The sequence below is a fragment of the Podarcis liolepis genome, assembly GCF_965112155.1.
Source record: "Podarcis liolepis genome assembly, chromosome: 11".
Classification (NCBI taxonomy): domain Eukaryota; kingdom Metazoa; phylum Chordata; class Lepidosauria; order Squamata; family Lacertidae; genus Podarcis; species Podarcis liolepis.
This window is the reverse complement of record NC_139565.1, coordinates 51,304,803-51,320,275: the sequence shown is the minus strand read 5'-3', so window position 1 is coordinate 51,320,275 and position 15,473 is coordinate 51,304,803. Positions and strand designations below refer to the sequence as shown.

General features: G+C 44.2%; 1 long non-coding RNA gene across 1 annotated transcript in view; it reads left to right on the top strand.

The window, feature by feature from the left end:
- The window catches only part of LOC310689135, a 63,904-nt gene extending 49,098 nt beyond the window's left edge, over positions 1 to 14,806 (top strand). The window contains exon 2 of the long non-coding RNA XR_014517355.1: positions 14,609 to 14,806. This is a non-coding gene — a long non-coding RNA (uncharacterized lncRNA). The remainder of the gene's footprint in view (positions 1 to 14,608) is intronic.
- Positions 14,807 to 15,473: the final 667 nt, after the last annotated feature.

Here is a 15,473-nt window from a genome sequence, read left to right as displayed (position 1 = left end):
TCATTCTATTGTTGTAATATATGCCCTGGGACCTTATGGTGATGGGTTGGTAAGGAATCTTAGAGCAAAAACAAAATAAATAATGGTGAGGTCAGCCCTGTATAACAGTAAACTATGGTCTGTTTGTGCAATTGTCAATGATGTATCTTCCAACTGAGCACATGCTTGAACCAAAGCTGTATAAGATGGGATAAACTTTATCCGCATTAGCCAATGGCCATGGCAACATAAAACAAGCAATATATTTATATATACTTGTACCAAAGTATGAAACATACAAAACTCCCTGCACTCTGTTTTGCTGGTGGCCCTGCATTTATTTGGTAAAGTCGGTATGCAGAAGAAGTAAGAAGAGTGACCCCACAAAGGCCCTTTACAAAAATAAAAACCGGCAGCTACTACTGCTGAGAACAGCTGGCCTCTGTTTTATTTTTGATCCAGCTGGGCCTTTTCTGACCACCTTTAGTATTGTCATCATGATCTCCTTTGGGTTTTGTGCTGATGAAACAAATACATGGAGCCATCAGCAAAAAAGAAAGAAAAATAAAAGCTACCCCCAAACAAAACCTCTTTTCAGGCGTCCTCTAAAGTCACCTTGGATAATGGAGAACTGGAAAATGAAAAAAAATGCAGCCAGAGTTCCTATATCTGGTAGAATGTTTTCGGGCAACTTAAGATCAATTCATGGAGGCTGAACAACAGAGGCACTGCTTGTAGCTTGGTTGATTACAACACCCAAGGAAAAACCAGGATCTGCAAAGGAGTGTCAGGCCTAATGAGCAAAGCAACTCTTTGGTAGGTCTCACCCCTGTGAATCGCTTGGAGAGTCTGAAGGTCCCCACCTTCCCACAGCTGCTTAAGTCCCCTCCTCTCTAGGGTTTTTCCCAAGCTCTCCCCTGCCTGTAAGCCTTCTTCCATTGGTGGTTCCCCAGCTGGTTCCTCCTACCATTCCTCTGCGTCCAACCAGTCCCTGGCAATATCCTGTGCTCCAGTGTGGTGTAGTGGTTAAGAGCGGGAGACCTGTAATCTGGTGAACCGGGTTCGCGTCTCCGCTCCTCCACATACAGCTGCTGGGTGACCTTGGGCTAGTTACACTTCTCTGAAGTCTCTCAGCCTCACTCACCTCACAGAGTGTTTGCTGTGGGGGAGGAAGGGAAAGGAGAATGTTAGCCGCTTTGAGACTCCTTCGGGTAGTGATAAAGCAGGATATCAAATCCAAACTCTTCTTCTTCTTCTTCTCTTCCTCCTCCTCTTCCTCCATACCTCCTCCTTCTTCACTAACATTATTCTTTAATGCTCCATGTACATTGGTGGCAAGGGGACGCGGGTGGTGCTGTGGGTTAAACCACAGAGCCTAGGGCTTGCCGATCAGAAGGTCGGCGGTTCGAATCCCCGTGATGGGGTGAGCTCCCGTTGCTCGGTCCCTGCTCCTGCCCACCTAGCAGTTTGAAAGCACGTCAAAGTGCAAGTAGATAAATAGGTACCACTCCGGCGGGAAGGTAAACGGTGTTTCCGTGCGCTGCTCTGGTTCGCCAGAAGCTGCTTACTCATGCTGGCCACATGACCCGGAAGCTGTACGCCGGCTCCCTCGGCCAATAAAGCGAGATGAGCGGTGCAACCCCAGAGTCGGCCACGACTGGACCTAACGGACCCTTTACTTTACATTGGTAGCAAGGGACTCATTAAGAGAGTTTGCAAGAGGAGTTAGAGGCATAAGTTGTAGTCATTTCTGAAAGCCCTGCACACTTTTAGGTTTTCCTCTCACTCCCCCAGATTCTCTCTCATATCAGGAAAGAACATTGCTTTGTCATTTCTCATTCCAGGCCAGCTTAGTGGGAAATGCCATGTCTTGTTGTTCAGGATGTCCTACTTTTAGTCTGGCTTTATCTGGGTTTGAGCAGTTACAAAGAGGTCAAGCAACAGACTTGTTTGCTGTTCACACTGAGTGACTCAGTGGTCACAGCTGGGATTAGAATCTAGGGCTCTCTTACGGGCCCCGGCCGTTTGCGCTAACGGCTGTATTTCAGGCATCCTGCCCTAAACAGATGATGAAGGGGGGGAATGATTGGAAAAGATTAATAATCATCATCATAAGGATGGAAAGCTAAAGCCCAGGAGGGTCAGGGCACTGTAAGGACAATTATTTTACTTTGGGGACAAATGCTGCCTTCAATTGAGGGATTAGGAGCCTCCGCTCAAAAGGATAATGACAAATACAGCAAATGATTATTGAAATGTTCATCACTGTGGCAACAAAAAAATGAAACAGATTACCATTAGAAACACACAGGATTTTGTGGGGATCTTAGGTGGGGGAGAAGCAGTACACATGCTTTGTCGGTTCGGAAAGGTACCATGAAGCCTAGATTATCTTTTGCTCTAGGTGCACCTACAACACAGATGTAAACCGTTTTTATAGTAGGGGTGGGGGAATCAGTCGATTTCTGTGTTTCTCAGTTTTCCAGTCCTACATTCAGTTCTCCATCTCACATCAGTTTGCAATTGTTGTAATAAAAAATGCAATAAGAGGAGATCAAGAGGCGACATGACAGAAGTTTATATGGCATGAATAAAGTGGATAGAGAAATGTTTGTATGCAATTTTGCCTAATGTACACAATTTTGCAAATCAATTCCCCCCCAAAGAGATACATTTTTGTATGTTATTTCCACTAATGTATGCTGCAATATATTCATTTTCCTACATGTTAACTGACTGGGGAACTGCATTGCAAAATTCAGAGAAGTGTGAATTCTGAAGGATGGCTGTGTATTGGTTCTTGTATTGTTTCAGAAGCGGCAAATGAGGTGAGTTTGTCTTTAAATGCAAACAGAATGGAGTAACTTCCCCTTCATCCCTATGAAATAACGCCTCCCTCTTATCAGAAAAAAACCACATCAGGCGTGGTGGCTTTCTGCAAGGGGTGCTAGGCATCCCCTAGAGCAACCTTCCTCAACCTGTGGGTCCCCGATGTTGTTGAACTACAACTCCCATCACCCCTAGCTAACAAGGCCAGAGCTCAGGGATGATGGGAGTTGTAGTCCTACAACATCTGGGGACCCACAGGTTGAGAACCGCTGCCCTAGAGGGAAGTCTCGATGCTACCACCAGATTCTAGTTCCCCACATTCTTGGAGGGAAGCAATGGCAGTTCCAAAAATGGCCACTATGGCACCACTTTAAGCAGTCATGGCTAGGAAGAAAAGGCTCAGGAATAAACCCTACACAAATCTGGAGTCCCTAAGGCAGTTGGATGGAGCCTTGCACACCTCCTTCTGGGATTTCCTACAGCAAAGCTGGTGCTCTGCTTTCCTTTGGACCACACCATCAAGGCCAAGAGTGGGGGGTCTTGTTGTCTGGGCAGCCAAGGACCTCCATACACACTGCCCAGGCTTGCGCCCCAGACAAATCACTTCGGTGCTTCTAACAGCAGCGGTGTGACTTCACCCTTGGAGGTGCACTCCATTGTCTCTTGAGACAGATGGATGCCAACAGTGGTCCTCCAGCCTCTGCGTCAGGGGTGGAGAACCTTTTCCATCTCGAGGGGCTACAAGCAAGTGGCCAAAGGCAAAAGTGGGCAGTTCAAAGGACATGGCTTCCATTTGGTTCAGCAGGCTACATTCCAACCACGCAAAGCTCTGAGGTTTCCTTGTTCCCACAGAGCTCTTCATCCTCCTTCAAGGCAATAAATATCCTGGCTTTCCAGCTGGTTGAGTTCACTCATGGAGGGCATGAAGCAAGGTATGTGGGCAGCATCACGGGGGGAGAGAAGGTGTGCCTGGGAATGGTGTGTGGTCTGAGGAGGGTTCCAAGAGCCACATAGAGAATCCTGGAGGGCCACATTTAGATAGGAATGAGATGGGAGGAGGGCACAGCAGCCAGTGTGGTGTAGTGGTTAACATGCTGGACTAAGACCTGAGAGACCAGGGTTCTAGTCCCCACTCAGCCAGGAATTTTCCTGGGTGACCTTGGGTCAGACCCTGCGCCTCAGCCTAACCTAACCTCCCAGGGTTGTTAGCGAGGATAAACCAGGGAGAGGGAGAACCACAAACACAACCCCCTGAGAGCTCTTGGAGGAAAGGCGGGCTACCAATGCCCTAAATAATAAATAAAAGCGCTTTGCGAGAGAGGAATCTTCTCTTTGCACACAAATATCTAAAAACTATTAATTTTGGGTCAGCAGCTAGGAAGAAATACATGAAAGGAAAATTGATTTCTATTTAAATGGTATGTTTTCATCACCTTTTTTCCAAGCCTGAACATTCATCTCAGAGCACCTGTGCTAATTGATTTCAAGTGGAATTCGACGCCATCGCTGTAAGAATAATAAATCTAAGCCCAAGGAGTCCAGAGGAAGAATATCAGCTAATGCTGGAAGGGCTGGAGAACAATGACTAGGAAGGAAGGGGGAAAATGAGTTTTAACACGGGAGCTGTTTTGAGGTTTCTCTATCTGTACAGCAGGGGCTAGTGGAGAAGGGGTTATAGGAGTGTCAGCAGAGCCAGGTCAGATTTTTGGCTCAATCCTGCACTTCTGTATGTCCACGGAAACTCTAATTGCCCTTTGGGGTGACTCAGTATAAAACAACTTGAGCGCTATCATTTCTTGCAGGCATAAAGTCAAACGGTGCAGAGGAGCGTTTTAATTTACAGAAATAAATTCCACAGGCAGTGTAATTAAAAGGGCTTATAGTTAATATGAAAGCTGCCATCAATCTAAGTAATGTTCTCCAAGCAGGAGGGAATCTGGAGGAGGGAATCTTGAGGGACAGAGAGAGAGAGAGAGAGAGAGAGAGAGAGAGAGAGAGAGAGAGAGAAGGAAAGTGGGGGCAGAATTGTTGCAATGAGAACTGAGGGGCTGTAGGGTTGTAAGGCTATGATCACATTTGAAAGGGCAAGCAAACTCCAGAAAGTAGATTCAACCCAGCCTAGCTAACCCCCATAATCCACATTTTTGAAATGTTATTTTACTTACTTGATTCTTGAGTTATTCCCCTCTTTTCTTTCCCTAATGAAAAAATGAGGGGAGGGGAGAAGTGCTGGATCTCAGTGGATGGGTGGAAGTACAGCTCAGTTTGCATTTTAATATAAACCTACCTAATTCCCGCTTCTTGAAACAATATGAGAACCACGATGCAGCTGTCTTTCAACATTTGCACTTGCCCATCATTTGCCATGCAGTCCTCCAACCAAGCAAAAATGCATATGATAAGGGAACATGGGCCTTAATTGGGGAACACAACATATGAAACTTCAATATATTACAGAAATGTTGCTTTCAAAAAAGAAAAGGAAAATGTACATATTAGGGAACATAGCATACACAAATGTGTATATTAGAAGAAATGTGAACTAGAATGTTGGTAGTTTTTTTTTAAAAAAATTACAAACTGATGTGGAAATGTGGGAGCTAAAATGAAATAAAAATAGGAAACTGGAATTGGGCTGCAATTGAATAGTAGAGCATCTAGATCAAGGGAAGTAATAGTGCCACTGTATTCTGCTCTGGTCAGACCTCACCTGGAGTACTGTGTCCAGTTCTGGGCACCACAGTTCAAGAAGGACACTGACAAACTGGATCGTGTCCAGAGGAGGGCAACCAAAATGGTCAAAGGCCTGGAAACGATGCCTTATGAGGAACGGCTAAGGGAACTGGGCATGTTTAGCCTGGAGAAGAGAAGGTTAAGGGGTGATATGATAGCCATGTTCAAATATATAAAAGGATGTCACATAGAGGAGGGAGAAAGGTTGTTTTCTGCTGCTCCAGAGAAGCAGACACGGAGCAATGGATCCAAACTACAAGAAAGAAGATTCCACCTAAACATTAGGAAGACCTTCCTGACAGTAAGAGCTGTTTGACAGTGGAATTTGCTGCCAAGGAGCGTGGTGGAGTCTCCTTCTTTGGAGGTTTTTAAGCAGAGGCTTGACAACCATATGTCAGGAGTGCTCTGATGGTGTTTCCTGCTTGGCAGGGGGTTGGACTCGATGGCCCTTGTGGTCTATTCCAACTCTATGATTCTATGATTCTAAGATTTGTCCTTCCCTAGTGGGGTAAACCCATATCCTTGGTAAGCAGGAGTCCCTAGTACAGTTCTACACATGCCCACTTAAAAAGATCAGCTGAGTCTTACAGATGTAAAATGTCATTAATGTAAAATTTAAAAGCATTTTCTCTAATACAGCTTTATGTTGATTTTAGTGCAGTGGGGTTTTTTTAATCCATATACTATTCCAATCTGCTTCTTCAATTTTGATACCAAAGTCCTTTCTCCAAATTTGTTTAATAGCTGAACATTGGCTAGGTCAGGTAAATATTTTGTATAAAATTTATAATTTGGGTGGGCTGTTCATATTCAAAATCAGGTTTTCAAATGGTGTCAATGGTCTAATTGCTTGAGATTTAACTGTTGAATTTGAAATAAAGTGTTTTACCTGATAAGAGTCATCTATATAGACAAAACATTCTCTGCAGAATGTTGGAAAGGGTGAAAGGTAATTGGCATGACTTTCCAAAAATGGTGGACAATGTGAACTAGTGCAGTCATTTTCAAAAAGGGTATTTGCAGAAATAAGCAAAATTACAAAATAGCACGTCCCATGCAACACATGCCTAGGTTTCTTAACAACTTTTAAAGATACTCAACTTAAATTATTGTACAAGGAACCTACCACTTATCACTTTTCTTCTTGTAGCAGCATGATTGCTCAAAGCAAAAAATTGTAAAGGACTTGGTCATCTACATTTCACACAATGGAAAGAAGAAGTATGGAAAATTGCTTTATCTGAGAAACTAAGTAAGAGAGTACATGTCCTGAATGATACAATTGATATGAACGACTTTGCTAAAATTGCCTTGGTAATGTTATGCTTTTGCTAATACCCTGTTTCTTGAAATTTAATAAAATAAAATAAAAAGAAGGAACGATGTCTGCTGAGCTAGAACAGGCCCCTCTTCCCAGAAGGCCACTGTTAGTTGGAGAAGGCAGCACTTGAGTCTATATACTCTGTATATACACTATATACACAGGTCTATATAATCTGACTCTGTATATAACACAGGGGAACCAGTGGTCCTTCAGATGTTGTAGGACTCCAACTCCCATCCATCCCATCCAACATAGCTGATGGTCAGGGATAATAGGAGTTGTAATCCATCAAATATCTTGAGGGCCTCTGCTTCCCCACTACTGTAATACTGCTACACTGAAGAGGAATCACAACTTTGTGACAGAACTTCGAACACAGAAGGCCCCAGGTTCAATCTGCTGTTAGGAGGACCTTGACTAGCAGGGTTGGCCAAACCACTTGCCTGAGACCTTAGAGACCCATTGTCAGTCACATAAGGCATCACCAGACTAGAGAGACCAATCGTCTGACTCAGAATGCGCTCAAGCACAACTTGCAAGACCATTGAAGGAGGACATTTTAAACGTCCAGTGATGAAGACCAAAAGGCTGTCGTTTACCCTTTAAAAGCCCACTGGAGCAGCAAAATTGTATTCTCTTTCTGCGATCTGTTTGGGGTGTAGTAAAAAGTAGGTGACTTGCATATTAGAGTGTGAGCCGTGACCAATGTCACCATGAATTCACATGGGCACCTTTATTGGCTTCAAGCCCCTGTCTGCAGTATCTTCTATAATGCTGTCCAACACATTTGCAGATCTGTCTGTCTGCTTGCTGCTGTCACCATGCACACTATTTTGCCAGCAGCTCTAAGGACTCGCACTGCCTCCTCCTTCCTTAGGAGACCATTAAAGCCTTTGTAACTTAAGTTGCCTTTACTCCAGTCCCCGTGCTCTCAGATCTATTGCCAAGCCTAGCAATCCAAACACCTACGAAATTCCCAAAGATTGCCTTGCTTAATCGCTTATTCCTCTTCCCCTCAATTTTGATTGCATATTTTATTTATTTTTTACAGCCAGGGTAATACAGTGGTATCTCAGGTTAAGTACTTAATTCGTTCCAGAGGTCCGTTCTTAACCTGAAACTGTTCTTAACCTGAAGCACCACTTTAGCTAATGGGGCCTCCTGCTGCCGCTGCACCGCCGGAGCACGATTTCTGTTCTCATGAAGCAAAGTTCTTAACCTGAAACACTATTTCTGGGTTAGCAGAGTCTGTAACCTGTAGCGTATGTAACCTGAGGTACCACTGTAACACTGACCTAACTTTCAGAACACTTGTTAGGACTGGTGAGATAAGGCGAGTGATCTACTTGAAATGCGCTCTGTAGAATGCAAAGGGTGTTGACAATGGTAAAGTTCTTTAGACATGACAGAAGCACAGGGGATCAGATGTCCTTATTGAAGGTTCATTCTGATTGGTTTGCCAGGAAGTTATGCAACAAGAAGCATTGGCCTTGATTTGCTTGCAGGATGTTTTATACGTCTTCCCATTATTCATTCATCCTATACTTTTTAAAGCTTTTTTCTGTTGCTTTTGTAACTGCCAGAAGTCATTTTAAAAAATATTGTATTAGTTGCACTAGCCGTCAGCAAACTTTTTCAGCAGGGGGCTGGTCCACCGTCCCTCAGATCCTGTGGGGGGCCGGACTATATTTTTTTGGTGGGGAAATGAACAAATTCCTATGCCCCACAAATAACCCAGAGATGCATTTTAAATAAAAGAAGACATTCTACTCATGTAAAAACATGCTGATTCACGGACTGTCTGCGGGCCGGATTTAGAAGGCAATTGGGCTGGATCTGGCCCCCAGGCCTTAGTTTGCCTACCCATGCACTAGGGTGATAGAGCGTTTTGATCCACTTGAATTACACAAACCTAAATTTCCAGGACACACTTGAATCTCCCACCCCACATCAAAGTCCCTGGAAGCATCCCTTTTTTGTCCACTTGCACCAGCGTACCAGAGTTGCCAAGCCACAAAACACCCCCAAGTATGTAATTTATTAAGTTCGCACTTATGCACAATCATCTTTTTTTAAAAAAATACACATCCTTAAAATGGTGGCCAGCTGAGTTTGGGAGTGAGGGTTAGCTTACTGGTGTTCCTAAACACTTTGAACACACATCTTGTGCCACAGAACAGTGTTTAAAAATTGCAACAAGGAAGTCAAGTTGAACTTACGGAAATGTAATCAAGCTTGATACTTGCTGCAGAATCTCTCCCTCCTATATTATTATTATTATTATTATTATTATTATTATTATTATTATTATTATATACCCCAGTGAACAGTGCCCAGCTGGAAACGCTCCAGGAACTTTTGATTTAAAGAATTTTGTTCCCCACTTGACTGAACTTATATCTGTTGTCACTTACAAAAGAGAAAAGCCAGGTGGTTATTCTTTACACAGATGGAGCTTGCAAGAAACGAAGAAGCCAGAAGTGCCAGGAAGTGCCGAGCAGATGGCAGTTCTAGCAAATCTTTCTTTTATTTGGGATTTTGCATGTTCCCGTGTTCTCTTCGGCCCCACTGCCTCGCTTCACGCCGATTTCCAGCATGCTGTGATGTAAAATAACACACCTCAATGTAATCCGGTGTAACGCAGACAAAGTGGGAAGAAAAGGCCTCTGGGTCTCACGCAGGGCTCTCCTCCTTCTTGGGCTCGCTGTCAGGCCCTGCAAAAAAAAAGCCCGAATTAAATTTATTGCAAGAGATATTGGCTACAGTGTCCCTTTGTATTTGGGAGGGTGGGAGGGAAGGGAGCAAGAAGGGAATAAATAAAATTTCCTTGAGGCACATTGATTTTCACTGCCAGCCATCTGATAGTTAGAGAGAGAGAGGGAGAGATCTTGGGGATATAAACCCTGCAGGAAAAAGAGCTTCATCACGACTATTTAACTCACATCTGGGGAAGGGCTCTTTGTCTCTTTAAAGAAAGGCAAGACACACACACACACACAAAAGGTGGAAGTTTTGTATATTCTGCCTCCAGTTCACAGTGAAATCCAAGCAGTGGAATGAGACTAATGATGGGGCAGACAGGACAACCAACAGTAAGATGAAGAGAGGCTGTATTAAAAATTTATTGTTTGCCTGGGATACACTTATTAAGGGGATGCAAGCTGGCTGCACTAATTGGGACCAACAACAGCTTTCACCCTAAGCCAGCATCAAGCCCAAGCTCTCTTTGTTCTTGCTGCGGTGAAAACACCAACATGGACCACATTAGCTTCAACAGAGGCAGAGGACCGGTTGATGCCAGTGGACCAGAGAGCAGGTTCTAACACACACACTAACTGCCCCCACTTAAGCAGGGAGTCATTTACTTCACTGCAGGGGCCAAGAATCGCCTCGGGGGTCTTTGTCTACACAGGAGTGAACCCAAGGCTTTGTCACAAAGATAATCAGACCTCCCACCCAAACAGCCAGGAGCTAGGAAGATTAGCCTCTCCTCAGGTGCTGTTGACCTGATTCTATCTACGGCTTCTCCTACTTGTTGCTAATTGGCATGCACACACACACCAATATATATTGCAGGCAGCTCGAGAGCTTTTGGGTTTGATACTTGGACATGAGAAAATAGGATGGAGTGTCTGTTGTGCCAAGTAGTGGTTTGTCATGGGGAAGGGCCACATCTCAGTGGTAGGGCATCAGACTTGCAAGCAGAAGGTCCACGGTTCAACCTCTGCCAGAATCCCTGGAGAGTCACTGCTTGTAGACCAGTGTTTTCCCAACTGTTGGACTACAGCTCCCATCATCCCTAGCTAGCAGGACCAGTGGTCAAGGATGATGGGAATTGCAGTCTGAACACAGCTAGAGACCCATGTTTTGGAAACCCTGGTGTAGACAGTACTGAACTACACAAATCAATCTGTCTTGGTCTAAGGCATGTGTCATGAGCCCCACAGCACTGTTGGGGTCAGGTTTGGCTGGCCAGCTCAGTCAGAGGAGGAAGAAACAGAGTGGGCTGCTGAATCATGGCTATGAGGAGGGGGTTTCTCCCCATTCTTCCCTGACTCTGGCTGTGTCTGAGCCAGTGTGGTGTAGTGGTTAAGAACGGTGGACTCGTAATCTGGTGAACCAAGTTCGCGTCCCCGCTCCTCCACATGCAGCTGCTGGGTGACCTTGGGCTAGTCACATTTCTCTGAAGTCTCTCAGCCTCACTCACCTCACAGAGTGTTTGTTGTGGGGGAGGAAGGGAAAGGAGATTGTTAGCCGCTTTGAGACTCCTTAGGGTAGTGATAAAGCGGGATATCAAATCCAAACTCTTCTTCTTCTTCTCTACCCTCCTGCAGAGGAGAAAGCCTGAGTGGTGGATGCCCCCTAGGGCATTTGATCAGCTGATGAGTGATGTTGAACAGGCGACAGAACAGGAAGGTGCAGCTTTTTTTGCCTGGCGTATACACTTGAAAGCTCAACATTCCCACCAGGCAATAGAGCCTCACAAGCAAATACAGTGGTACCTTGGGTTACAGAGGATGAGAACAGATATTGTGTGGTGATGGCGCGGCGGCAGCAGGAGTCCCATTAGCTAAAGTGGTGCTTCAGGTTAAGAACAGTTTCAGATTAAGAACGGATCTCTGGAACAAATTAAGTACTTAATCCGAGGTACCACTGTATGGTCTTCAAAAGCTTGGTGGGAAAGGTAAGGAAACTTGTTGGGACATCTTCGTTGCTTCTGTCCAGTTCTGAACCTCTTGCCCTGCTCCTGAATAATCACACCTGAGCATTGGGTCCGTGGCTGATCTCTTTCTCACAAGAAAGAGCCTCTGCGTGAGTTAGGACGTATGCAGGGTAACAGCAAACATCCTGCTTTCTGGGATGTCACCCAAGTAAAAAGTAAGTCCACCTGGGGTGTCAATCAGGTCAGTAGCTGAATCCAAAGGACTCTGGCACGTGGGGCAACAATAACAAGAGAAAAATAAAACCTTTTCCAGGCTAGTCTGTGGGTGGGGGATTAATTCAATTTTGCTTGCGTTTTAGTGAGAAACTACCTAATTCACACTTTCTGACCCAAAACACAACTATCCTTCAAAATTCACATTCCTCTGAATTTTTGCAATGCAGTTCCATAACCAAACAATGTGTACAATTCCTAGAGTGGTTTAACAAGCCCTCCTCATGGGGAATTCTGGGGATTGTAGTCCCATGAAGGGAACAGGGGTCTTATGACAACTCTCAGCACCTTAACAAACTACAGCTCCCAGAGTTCTTTGGGAGAGGCCATGGCTGTTAAAGCAATATAACAGGGCTTTAAATGTATGGTGTGTCACACAGGGCCACTTGAGGAAGAGCTGATGTGCTATATTTTTGTATGTGGGGAGTTTTTAGCATATGCAAGCAATCAAGACTGTGGAATCCCTTGCCTGCACAGTGGTACCTCAGGTTAAGAACTTAATTCGTTCCGGAGGTCTGTTCTTAACCTGAGGTACCATTTTAGCTAATGGGGCCTCCCACTGCTGTCGCACTGCCGCTGCGTGATTTCTGTTCTCATCCTGAAGCAAAGTTCTTAACCTGAGGTACTATTTCTGGGTTAGTGGAGTCTGTAACCTGAAGCGTCTGTAACCTGAAGCATCTGTAACCTGGGGTACTACTGTATTCTGTCCTTCCACCTTCTCCCTGCATTATTCACATGACAGAGCCTCCACCAACACAGCGAGTGGGTGCTAGAATGGTTCTCGCTGATGTGCTAGATTTCCACATGCAGGCAGTTTTTGCCACATTCAGGCATCCAGGAGTGTAGAATTGCTCATCTGTATTCTGCTCTCCCACCTCATTCTGCTGCATCTGTAGATCAAGCCTGAGCTATGACCTCCTCCCCTGCCTTTCAAGATAGAACAGTTCAGAACAGCCCAAAATTGAGTGGGTAGATATTATTGGCATTTCTTTTCTTCCTGTTGCTTCATGTCTCAAGCTTAATGGCTGCTAAATGTACCTTCTGAATCCCGCAATAATTATATAAGCCTAACAAATCCTCCCCTGTGTGTACGCCTCTGTCTTTATGCCCGGGAATAATGCACAGAAGCTGAGAAGGGGTGGGAATGGGCTTGCATGTGTGGGTGTCGCCGCATTGAAAAGAATAATGCGCTCTCAGACCGAAGTGGCTCATGACAGCATATTCCTTTCTCTGTAACTCGGGACTGTGTAACCTTGCCAGCCAGAGTGGTAGACCTGGGGGAAAGAAAGGGGGGGGAATCTGATTATAGCTACTACAATTAGGCCTACGAGCAGTTTGAATGTATTGATGCAGCTGAAACTGCTAAGCAAAATAAAACCAGGAAAAAAAATAATAGCCAGTGGACAAGCAGAAACCATGGAAAATGTATTGATTTCAACAGGGGCTCGCCGCTACATGGCAAAGGGATCTCAGAAGAGCTGAGCTTTGTGGGTAATTTCTGGCAGACAATGCACTGTAAGCCTTCATTTGCAGAACCTGAAAGTTGAACCAAAGCTTCCAGGTCTCTCTTGTATATGCTTATTTAGCATCCCGGTAACAAGCAGCCAGCCCCTGTCAAAAGATATCATTTTGCTTCTCTCCAGGTACAGAAAAATGTACTTTGTTTTGTTTGTCTCATAGGCTGATTGTGGAGGGAAGGCTCTCTCCAGCAATATCAAGGTGGTTTTCCTACAGCGGCTTGAAAATGCTGGCCAACTGCCCTGAAACTCCAATCCCTGGTATGAATGGGGCTAAAGTTAATGAAAGGACCTCTTGGGTTGGGTTCCTTTTCCATTGCAAAAGCCATGCATTTGAGCACTAAAAGGGGTGAATGGAAAATATTTTAATATTTATGAGGAGAGTATCTGAAGTATCTGAAGAAGTGTGCATGCACACGAAAGCTTATACCAGAACAAATTTAGTTGGTCTATAAGGTGCTACTAGACAATTTTATTATTATTATTATTATTATTATTATTATTATTATTATTATTTGACTGCGTCATACTAACGCAGAAGAAGAATTACCAACAAAAGAAGAATGGAGGATGAAACTGATGGACTATGTAGAATTAGATAAACTAACAGGAAGGATTCGAAACCTGCTGGACCAGAGATTCTCAGAAGATTGGAGTAAATTTACGGACTATTTGAAAAGTAATTGTGATGAACAGATTCCGCTAGTAGGTTTGCAAGAAGTTATGTAAGCTGTATTCTTTGAAATATTGCAAAAAAAGATAATGAAGAGAATTGTTAGTTAAAGATAATTAAAGGTAATATGAAATTAAGAAATGCATAATAAGTGATAAGAACAGAAAATCATCAGAGGTGTTGACGGAAGTCCAAAAAATATTGTATAAGATGAGAAGTTCTGTTGTATGAATGTTAATTAATATGTTAAAAACTATAGAAATGTATTTTAAAAAAGGAAACAAAGCCGTATGAGGAATGGTTGAGGGAGCTGGTGTCCACCCAAATCATGGATGAAGGAGGGAACAAATATATATACTACTTCCATAGGCTAATATTATACAGAGATGCAAATTGAGAAATAATTGGTATAATTTCCACAGGAAAAAATAATGCTATGCACTGTTCAAGTAGGGTTTGGTTATGTGAGCAGAAGAAAAGCCTGATGGACCAGGCCAAAGGCCAGCCAAATCCACCATTTTGTTGTCAAGCAGAGGCCAACCAGTGCTTATGGGAATCCCACAAGGATGTGGTAACAGTGCTCTCCCCACCTTAGACTCCCAGAAACTGGCATTCAGAAGAATGTTGTTGTTCTTTAGTCGTTTAGTCGTGTCCGACTCTTCGTGACCCCATGGACCAGAGCACGCCAGGCACTCCTGTCTTCCACTGCCTCCTGCAGTTTGGTCAAACTCATGTTGGTAGCTTCGAGAACACTGTCCAACCATCTTGTCCTCTGTCGTCCCTTCTCCTTGTGCCCTCCATTTTTCCCAACATCAGGATCTTTTCCAGGGAGTCTTCTCTTCTCATGAGGTGGCCAAAGTATTGGAGCCTCAGCTTCAGGATCTGTTCTTCCAGTGAGCACTCAGGGCTGATTTCCTTCAGAATGGATAGGTTTGATCTTCTTGCAGTCCTTGGGACTCTCAAGAGTCTCCTCCAGCACCATAATTCAAAAGCATCCATTGGGCATTGTGTGGCACCACAACGAACGTCAGTGAGGAACATCGCTAGTCCCCCACTACTTCCACACATGTATGCTTCTGTTCCCCTGTGAATTCCCCACGAAAACAGCAGGAAATAATGGTATAAAGTCCCAGATTTTGTCACTTTACTCCTGTGATTTTTCTGGGTTAAAGGGGCTGCAAGTGGATTATTTCTGCAATCAGATAACAGAGAAATGAGTGTTAAACTTGTGCTATATTCCATTAGATTTCCAGAAATGTATTGTACGTCATGCTATAGCTCAGATATAATGCAGAAATTAACAGGGAAACAGAGAAATGGAATAAACCACCATGTCACTGCAGCTTGTATATCACAACCTTGACTCAAAACTTAAAAGAAGCATCCATCTTTCTTCTCTCTCTCTCTCTCTCTCTCTCTCCTTCATTTTCTTCCTTTTTTTATATCGAACTGGGGGGGGGGGATAGGTCAGGAAGACTGCAA